Genomic DNA, 10906 nt, shown 5'->3' on the forward strand with positions numbered 1-10906 from the left:
TGATTCTGAGACGAGTAGATTCTGATTTGGGTGTAGGAAACAGGGTCCTCATTGATGAAAGACTCTTCTACAACTGTCATCCACATTACCAACTGAGCCTGGTCCTCCTCCTATTAAAATATTGCTACTAATTCTGACTCTTTCTAAGTTTTCAGTGAACTTCTTCCTCAGTTCTAGGAAAAGTGTGGCAGACTAATGAACATCTATACAGTGGTTTTTGAAGCAGTATTTCCCAGTTGTATCCACAAGATAGTAGTTTGAGACTCCTTCCTCATGACCTCTCTCCCTCACCCACCTCACTCACACTGTTGACCAGTATTGGAGGTCAAGTTTAGTGGCTCCTGGAGATCACAGGGTGTAACTTTCTAATATTAGGTATCCTGTGGCCTTTGGCCTTAGACCTTGTGTCATCTATCACCACAACCTGTGTCTTAAGCAGGGGTCTTAATGGCCTGGTGAGCTGGTCAGAGCATCATCCAAATATCTCCTTGGAGTATCAGAAAGAAGCTGTCATTATGAAAATTGGAGCCACCACCTCTCAAGAACCAAATGAGCATAGGAATAGCTCTACTTACATTAGATAAAATATATTTAAGTAAAAAAAAAAAAAACTGTAAAAGCAAATAAAATCTCTACTGTATTATGATAAAGGTATCAATTCAGCAAGATAAAAATTTTAAGTGTATACATACTCAACACTGAATAACCAAAACATATAAAGCAAACATTATTATATAAAAAGGGAGAACTAGATTGCAGTACAATAATACTTATTGGAACCAGGCACAGAGGCACATACCTGTAATCCCAACACCATGGGAGGCTGAGGCAGGAGGATCATGAGTTCAAAGCCAGCCTCGGCAACTTAGCAAGGCCCTAAGCAATTCAGCAAGATTCTGTCTCTAAATAAAATATAAAAAAAAGAAATATATTGTAAATTTCAGGATGAATATTGAAGTCATTTGTTTTGGAAATCTCAGCTCTAGGCTAGACCTAACTCCTTCCCCAAGAAGTCATATATGTATGGTAATTTTAAAATTATATTATTATATATTAATAGTATTCCTACTCCTTAACTAAAATCCTCCCCTTTCTCCCTTTACTCTTTTTTTCCACATAGGGCCTTGTGCATGAGAGGCAAGCACTATAACAACTGAGCTATATCTCCAGCCCTCCCTTTACTCTTAAAGGACCTTCATCCTTTGCTAGGGCAAGAAGCTGATCTGAGAGGTATTTCTCCTGGGTTCTCCAAAGAACCCAGATTGAGTAAGAAATTAGTAACCCATATTGTGAAAACAGTAAAGTATTTGTGAATATGACCTAAATAAATGGAAAGACAGCCTCTATTCATGTAATATTAGCTTAGTGTAGTTAAGCATGGAAATACTCTAAAAGCAGCAAAGAGATTTAATATAATCCCCATCAAACTCTGTTTTGTTGTTCTTCTAATTCTTCCATTTTTGTGCACCAATTTAAAAATTGACCACAAAAATGGTATGAGATTGAAAAAACAAAAAACAAAACACAAAAAACAATTTTTCAAAATCGTCTTACAAAAGAAAAAAAGTCTGACAATTTGTACTTCACAATTCCAAATTATACTATAAAACTACACTAATCAAGGGTGTGATACAAGCATAAGGTGTGATACAAGCATACATGTCATTAAGTCCACACATCTGTAGTCAACTGATTTTGAATAATGTCGCCATATATGTATGATAATTTAAAAATTATTTTATTGGCCCTTTATGAAATATGGTTGAAACAATTATATATCCATACAAAAAAAGAATAAATTTAGACCCCTGCTTTACACTATTGTAGGAACAGGCAAGGCACCGAAGATAGCAGGAAACAGTTTTATTTGGCTGCAGCCATGCTCAGAGGGTACAGCCTTTGATGTAATCAATCAATCCCCTGAACCCTGAGTTCAGGGAGTTTCAGAGTTTTTATACCCAGCATGTAAGGGGAGGGGATCAGAAGTTCACAGTCTGCAGAAGTTCATATAAAAGCAGCTTTTTCTTTCACTGTTCTGGGCAAGTTAACTCTTCAAGGACAACACCTGAGAAGAGGAGAGCTTCTTCTCCCCTTTCTTTCCTCCCCCTGCCAGCTGTTACCATGGAGCCCAATTGTAACTTACCTTAAAAATATAGACATCTCTGTGAAGCCCAGCTCAAGGCCAGAGGCCTTGTTTGCACATTTCTTCAAAGTACTATACTTGATGTTTGTGAAAACTAGTAAGGGGGTGTCCAGCACCTGGAGTGCTGGTATCTTCTCAGCCAATGGCCAAGTAAACAGGGTGACATGAAAATAGGAAGTTTATCTACATTGGACTCTTTCACAGAGACTCTTTTGCTGACAGTCCTAAAATCAGCCTTGGTGAAGAGAGCATTTCTGTAGAGAAAGGGAGTGCCACTTCAACACCATTTTTAAAGATTAACTCAAAACAGATTAAAGACCTAAATACAAAACTGAAAACTATAAATTAACCCTTAGAATTAAATTATAGGGACAAATTTTAATACAGAGGTATATAAATGGATTGTTGGATATGACCAAAAGAAAAAAGCATAACAAAGGGAAGAATTTGGCCAAGAAAATGAAAAGTCAATATAGGAATGGGAGAAGTATATGCAAATTACCTATCTAAGAAGGCTCTAATATCTAGAACATTCAAGTAACTCTTACAACTGAGCAACCAAAGGGAAGCCACACAACAAAAATTAGCAAAGTATTTGAACAGAATTTTCTTAAATAAGATGTACAAATGACAAAGAAAGACATAAAAAAGTTCTCAAAATAATCAGTAATAAGGGAAATGCAGTTCAAACCATAATTATGTACCATGTCATTCCCATTAGTTTGGCTATAAATTAAAAAAAAAAAAAAAAGAAACATACCAAGTTTTAGCAAAGATGTAAAGAAATTGGAACCTCCAAACTTGGCAGTTGTCAATGTAAAATGCTTTACCCAAATTAGAAAATAAATGACACTTCTTCAAAAAATTAACATAGAATTACAATGTGAATAAACATTACCACTCTAGATACAATTCTCAAGAATTGGAAACATGCCCTCAAATAAAAAATTGTATACACAGCCAGTGATGGTGATGCATGCCTATAATCTTGGGGATTAGGAGGTTAAGGTGAGAGGATCAAAATTTAAGGCAACCCTCAACAATTTAGCAAAACTCTGTGTCCCAGAAAAGCAAGGAGCTGAAGCTCCAGCCTCAGTTCTTGTGTTCTGATGAAAGAAAATTTAAAGTCAGACACCAAAAGTCATGCAAGAGAACATTATTAAAAGTGAAAGTGAGGCGAAAGCAAAATGAGGCTTAAACAGAGAGCACCCTCAAGAGAGTGGGCCATCTCTGAGCAGAGAACAACAAAGGAGACAACGTTATCTCCAAATTTATTACTCTTTCATATTTATCAGGAGAACTGGGTACCACCTTCTGTACTCTTTGCCAATCAGGTGTTTTTGACTCTAGTTGGTCCTCTCAGAAACTCTCATGGTGGCCATGCTATTGGTGGGCAAGGAGGCTTCATCTACAAGTCAATTCCATGTTAATGTAACACTGGGGTCACTAGTTGGTCAGAAGTTACCTTAGTGTGCCTGCACTACTAAAGGAATCTTTCTTCCCAGACAGATAGAGACACGTATGGTTATAATTCCTAATTTCACATGGACATCAGTGGACCCTGTCAAGAGTTAGTCTCATTAATCCTTTTCTTTTGATGTATTTTCACATTAGCTCCTTTGCTTCTGTTTATGTTATACAAATTTACTATCATCCTTTGCTTTCTCATCTACTTTGGAAGTATAAAGAAGACCCTAAAGTAATTTAAAGAATACTTGTAAACTTGCCTTTATTTCACTGCTCATCGCTAGCTATTACCTAATACCTATCTCAAAATAAAAAATAAAAAGAATTAAGGATAGCTCAATATAAAGTACCCTATATTCAATCCTCAGAGCCAAAAATACATTTTTAAATTGTATGCTCATATTTGTAGTAATAATAGTACAATAGCCAAAAAAAATCAAGAACCCAAATGCTTATCAGTTGATAAATAAAATGTGATATGTGCATATAGTGGAATACAGTTTAGCAATAAAACACTCCTATATAGATGAACCAGGAGGAAATTAGGCTAAATGAACTATCAAGGATAGGTAAATACAGAGACACAAATTAGAATGATGATTACCAAGGGCTGAAGAGAGGGGGAGTGAAGAAATATTTCTTAATGGGTATAGTGTTTTATATTTTAAATGTCCCCTAAAAGCTCATATGTTGAAGGCTCAGTCTCCATCCCAGCAGTGTTCAGATGTGGGACCACTGGGAGATGAGTGAATCATGAGACTCTGACTTAATCAATAAATTAAACCATTTATGGGTTTATGGATTAATGGATTTGGGGAGAGGGGTTTTATTTTATAAAAGTTCTTTTCTCTCTCTCTCTCTCTCTCTCTCTCTCTCTCTCTCTCTCTCTCTCTCTCCTTCCTGGCCACCAAAAGATAAGCAGCATTGCTCCCTGCCATAATGTCCTGCCTTGCCATTGGCTCATAAAGGATGGAACCAAGTGATCATAGATGAAACTGTGAGCCAAAATAAATCTTTTCTTTTTATATGTTGGTTTCTCTCAAGTATTTTGTCAAGACAGCAACAATAGCAACAACAAACACAAAAAAACAACAACAACAAAAAAAAAAACTGGCTAACACAGTGAGTGTGTGCTTTCCACTCTAGTTGATGCAAGAGTCTTAGGACTAGGAAGAGATAAGTAATTGCCCAATATCATGAATCACCCTGATTTACATACCTTAAAATGGTTAGTTTTATGTTAATTTCAACTCATTAAGAACAACAACAAAACTGAATTGGAATCTTTGCTGTGAACCAGATTTGCTCACAAACCTTAGTGTAGACCAGGTCTAGAGGAAGATGTAAAATATCCATTATTTCTCCCTCCCTATCTGTTTTAACCCAGGTGCACATATAGAAGAGTGCACTGTGCCTGGAATTCTTCCTTTTGTTTTCTCTTCAGATTCTGCTTATCCGTGCATTCCAGTTCTATTTGACAAAGTGACACCAACATTTAGACATAATCAGCACTTTAGTACTATTTTAGGCTGAGGATACTAACCTTTATTCAAGAAGGTCTGGATATCCCTAGTATACCTTAGAGCTAAACCACTACAAGACAAACCAAGCTCACTCACTTATAGTGAGGATCCATCTTTGAATAACTTCATGTTTCCCATCCTTTATGAGGAAAGGGGATGGAGGAGGGCTAAGGGAAGGAATATCCACCTGTCATGGTAAAAATGGGGCAAAGGATAAGGGAAATCCAGGTTCTAGTCCTTCCCAGCTAAAAGCTTTTGGCTGGTCAATCACTTTCCTTTGTCTTTGGTGTGTTGTCTCCAGAACAAGTACACAATGGAAAGAAAGACCAGAATTATAAAATGCTTGGTGTGGGGGCACATCACTAAAATCAGCATTTAGCCAAGTATAAGAGTCTGCATCTTGTGAAGGAAGTTCAAGGGTGGTGAAATGGTCCCTTTCTTTGAGGAGGGTATGGTTGCAGAAAAGCAGGGAAGAGTGTCTCTCTCCAGGGTCCACTGGGGTGCATCTAACATCTGAAAAGATCTGTCCCTAAGGCAGCAGAGGGTATTGTGGGCCTGCCCAGCTGGAAACCAGACACCTCCTCCCTCCAGATGGCCTGAAACAGCAGAGTTCTTCAGAACAAACCAACTGTTGAATCTCAGCCCAGGGAGGCTCATGACAGGTTCTGCCCAGCCCCAAGCAGAAAGGACTCAGAGCTCTGGGTGTGGGAGGCCATCCAGAGGGAGGACCATAATTTTCATGGAAGGCCCCAGTCTCCTTTAGTGGGGAAATAAGTACAGGAGACATTGGCAGCGCTATGATACAGCTGCGGGTCCTCAGGAATCAGAGTTCTGCAGGAACCTCTAAAATGGCCTTCGCTCCTCTCTTCTTCTTTCTCACTCTCTGCTCAGGTGACTGACTTTGAAAAGCAGAAGATATTATGGGGGTCCTCTAGGGTTGATTTTTTTCCTTTCATTTGGGAAATATCTTACAGGCAATAACCAGACTCATTTCTGTGCATCTTCTTTGAGCATCCCCCTGGGCAGTCTGAGCTGAGCCAGGAAGCCTCAGTATCAGAGTCTGTAGGAGAGTGTCACTGGAAACAGCAACAGTGTTGGTATCTGTGATACAAGCTGGTACCAAGAGATTCGTGGTGCTGTTCCCAAAATTGGGATGATTAGGAGTTCTCAGCACATTGGGAACACTGCCTGACAATCTCAGACCTGCTCCCTAAGGATGAGGGTCATTATTACCGTTCATCGTGGGATGTCAGCATGAATGCTTACACAGTGCTCTAGATACACAGGACACTGAGACAAAAACCTCCCCTTGGCTTCTTATGAGACTGATCTTCCCATGACTGCCTGTGACAATCAAAGACAGTAACCATGGCAGACCCAATAATGTCCGTATCTAAGAGTCTGACTCTCAGAGCATAGACACACTTTAAAAGGATAGTGACAGTGAACCCCTTTCTTATTGTTTATAAAAGAGTTACATTTAGGTGTATTATGGCTTAGTGGTAAAGCGCTTGCCTAGCATGTTGAGGCACTGAGTTCAGTTCTCAGCACCACATATAAATAAATAGAATAAATGTTCATCAACAATTTTAAAATATTTTTAAAAGTTATATTGAGATATAATTTATTTATTTTTTTTAAGAGAGAGAGAATTTTTTTTAATATTTATTTTTTAGTTATCGGCGGGCACAACATCTTTGTTTGTATGTGGTGCTGAGGATCGAACCCGGGCCGCACGCATGCCAGGCGGGCGCGCTACCACTTGAGCCACATCCCCAGCCCCAGTAATTTATATACTATAAAGCCCACCTCTCTAATATGTAAAATGCAATGTCGATAATATAATTATATAGTTGTTCAATCATCACCATTGTCTAAATTTAGATTTTTGTCACTCTCACATTAAAAAAAATTAGTATCAAAACCAGTATTACTTAGTTGTAATTTTAACTGTAATTTAATGTTCTTAATTAAGAGATGAATCACCTAAAGACAATTATTAGTCTATGTATTTTACACATATCAATACAAAAATTTATTCTGTGATATCAGTAATTGTTTAACAATTATTCCCAGATAACGGTTGAACATAGATGGCTTAAACTTTTTGGAAATCATGCATGATGCTGCTATTAACATTTGTGTGGGAGTTTCTCTGTGGACACGTTTTCATCTCTCTTGAGTAGATGACCAGGAGAGGAATTTCTGAACCATGTGGTAGCTCTTTTGGAAAAAATTCCAGACTGCTTTCCATAGTGGTGGCACCAGTTAGTATTTCCATAAGCAATACATACAGGTTACAATCTCTCTGCATTCTCACTACCACTTAATATCATCCTGATGGGAACCATCTAGTGGAGAGTGATGTTGTATCATGCCGTGGTTCTGATTTGTATTTTCCCAATGACTGGTGATGCTGACATCCCCTCATGTGCTATACTGTTTCTTATCCATATGAACAGTGGGTCTAAGGTATCATTCAATAGGAGGAATTTCAGACTAAATCTTTGCTGTATTCACATAGATGGGCTGTTTCCTCCACCCGGGAGAAAAATCTTTATTAAAGAATGCAGTTCCTCTCAAAAGCAACAGAATATACAGAATGAGGTAATCCATAAACTTCAGCATTAGAAGAGAGAATGCAATGCAGAATCTGCGTATACAATCCATTGCAGCCTCGGAGCTCACACAGGGCTCTAGCACTGCTCTAGAGATTCTTCTTGAGCACACTGTTCACTCGATCACCAAGGAGACATACACCAGGTAACCACTGTCTACCGAGGCCTCAACATTTGCTGATTTACTGGGAGAAAAGCCTTTGATGGAGTCTTGGCTCCATCCCCTTCTTCTACACATACAGCATCATTCATTAACTATACAGCCAGTGGATAAGAACCTGACAAAGAAGGAATAATTTTATGAAGAAATAAAAACTCTTCAAAGTATAAAATGAAGACTAAACACACATAGAAATCCACTATATTGTTGGTCAGGATGACTTCATATTAAGAAGATTGAAAAATATTCTAATTTAATATATTAGCCATACCAAGTATATTTTAATAAAATCATCAGAACTAAAGGGAATCTTGACTTTCTTCCCCTACACTTATATTGGAAAAGATAAATTCAGAAATAGCAGAGAATATTTTACAAATGAATTTAGTTTCATGTATTTAGACACATCTTAAAGCAATACTCATTTAAATAGTGTAAGGCTGATGCTGGAAGAAAAACAGGGAAATTTCATTTAAAATTCAGAAAAATGAGGCCCTTGCTTTTTCTTAGTTGTCACAAACATGTCCACTTGGGAGGCAGTGGTTCGATAAGTGCCAATGGGGACCAGGAGATGGAACTAGAAACATTATATTCTATTTATGAAGGAGATGAAAGTTTCCAGGAATTAAGTCCAGTTTCATTTCAATATTGGGTGAAATGGTGATACCAAAGCCTTCGTAATGAAAGGGTAAAGTTTCTAATCTGCAAAGCCTGAGTTAAAATGTAAAAGACCAGGCATTGTAAGGTTTCTAAGCTGCAAGGCCTGAGTTAAAAAGTGAAGGACCAGGTATTGTTAAGTTCCTCTGCTACACCCAGAACCTGAAATTCCTGAGGCAGTTAAGACAATGCCCTACTGGCCTTTTAGCCTAGGGCCCTGTGCAGCTTGTCACGCAAGCATACAGGGCCCGAACCAATCAGTTTGAATGTGTACCCGGCTTAGGAGTGACCAATTACCCTTGCCCGACCTGTTCCCGCCAATGAATGTACTAATCAAGTTTAAAAATTGTTGTTTGATTTTCCTGCGCCTCATGATGATTTGTCCTGATGTATGCAAAGCCTCCGCCCTCCCCAAAAAGTGTACTTAAGCACTGCTTAACCTCTGCTCGGGGCTCTGGGCTGCTCCCCCTTCTTCAGTGAGCCTGGAGCCTCAGCGCGCTGAATTGGATCCTCAATAAATCCCCTTCTGCAATTGCATGAGTCAGTCTCTTAGATTTCCTGGACAGAAACATATCCCCAAACACCTCTAATTATATCTATGAACGCTTTTTTTTTTTTTTAACAACACCATGTCATCAGCTGTAAAGCAGAGCATATTAGTCAAGTTACAGGAAGCTGTGGAAGTGAATCTTGGAACTGCTATGACCTATACGTTGTTTGAATATGCCAAAGACAGATCACAAAGGGGAACTTCCTCCAGGCTGTAACTAGGTTGATTTCATGAAGCATTTAAGCAAAACTGGCTCTAAGGATGATGAATAACACTTGGAATTTGAGACAAGGAAAGGACATCCTTTAAAAAGTAAACTAGGTTCAACATCTTTCAATAACTGTTTTCTGGTATTGAGGTGACTTTTTTATAAAATGAAGGGTTTTTTCTACATTTCTTACATTAAAAAATGTTGTCAGTGGAAAGTTCATTAAAAGATCTGGTTGTATTACATTTTTTCACAAACTTGCCTTAATAAAAGGTGAAAATGTTACTGTTTAGTATACTTTATGAAGCCTATTAAGCTTTATAAATGGATAAATATGGGAAATAATAATCAGTGTTAATTTGTATGATCTTCTTGTAGGGGCTATGAGCCCTTTTCAAATGTCTTCCCAATACAGCAGAATTTTACATGTACAGTTATTCTGTAGTTATTAATTATAGGTTTCCCATCTTAAAGTCTTCATCTCTTCTTTTACTTAATTACTGAAGCATACATTGCTTCAGAGAAATTTAAATACCAGTATTTAAACTTTTTATGAAACTCTTTGTAGTTCCTTTTTATATTTCAATGGTGAATTGTTTCCCTTTAATAAATTGATATCTATTTATACTTTTCTCTTGATTTGTGTCAGGTGTTTGATCATGAGAACTTTCAATGATATGTGTAATAGGAGAATATAAAAACAAACCTGCCAAATACATTAGAAAGCATTTGAATAAATGCTGGCTCTTATTTAAAACATATACTAGGATGGGAATAAAAGATGCCTTGATATTTAAAAAAAGAAAGAAAGAAAGAAAGAAAGAAAGAAAGAAAGAAAAGAAAAAAGATAATGACCTATGCCTGAAATGGGATTTAGGATGAATTTCAAGTACCATGTATTAGTTAGACACAACTAATTCAATGGACAAATGAGCATGATCATTATTAAAATTTTACTTTGAGTGGGGAATGGTGATGCATGCCTCTAATCCTAGCAACTCCTGGGTGGTAAGGCAGGATACAAATTTGAGGACAGCTTCAGTAATTTAGTGATATCCTGACTAACAAATCAAAAATTTTTAAAAAGGACTGGTGATGTATTCCTGTGGTAAAACACCCTGGGTTCAATCCCTAGTACCTCCCCCCCCCAAAAAAAAAAAAAAGCTTACTTTGGAATATTTCTTAAAAATGATGTTCAGGAGGGAGAGAAGATTGTGGATTAGAGGAAAAAAGCACCTCAAAGAAATCCCTCCACATTGGACTTACAAAGCAGGAAGACAGCTTCTCAGCAAGGTGGATAACTAAGGGAACTCACTGGAACTTATTTCTCAACTGTTAAAAAAAATTTAGAGATGCACAAAGTCAGAACCTTGAATGTAAGAAATAATAAATTACATAGAAAAGCACTAGCCCAGGCACCAGCAAGTGGAGGGGCAGTGAAGACAAAGGGTATGATGTGGCCCACAGATAAAGACTTTTAAAAAAATTTACTTGGGGAAACCTATGCATTAAAGATGAGGATTGCTTTTAATGGACACAGAGTCAGTAGGAGAAGTGCCTTAGTAGAAGGCAGATATAAA

The 10906-nt window shown here is 37.6% G+C and overlaps 1 pseudogene; it reads left to right on the top strand.

Moving 5' to 3' along the window:
* The first annotated feature begins 7777 nt into the window (after positions 1–7777).
* Positions 7778–9390, top strand: LOC144253747 (RWD domain-containing protein 4 pseudogene; annotated as a pseudogene).
* The last annotated feature ends 1516 nt before the right edge of the window (positions 9391–10906 follow it).

Source organism: Urocitellus parryii, chromosome 3, assembly GCF_045843805.1.
Source record: "Urocitellus parryii isolate mUroPar1 chromosome 3, mUroPar1.hap1, whole genome shotgun sequence".
NCBI lineage: Eukaryota > Metazoa > Chordata > Mammalia > Rodentia > Sciuridae > Urocitellus > Urocitellus parryii.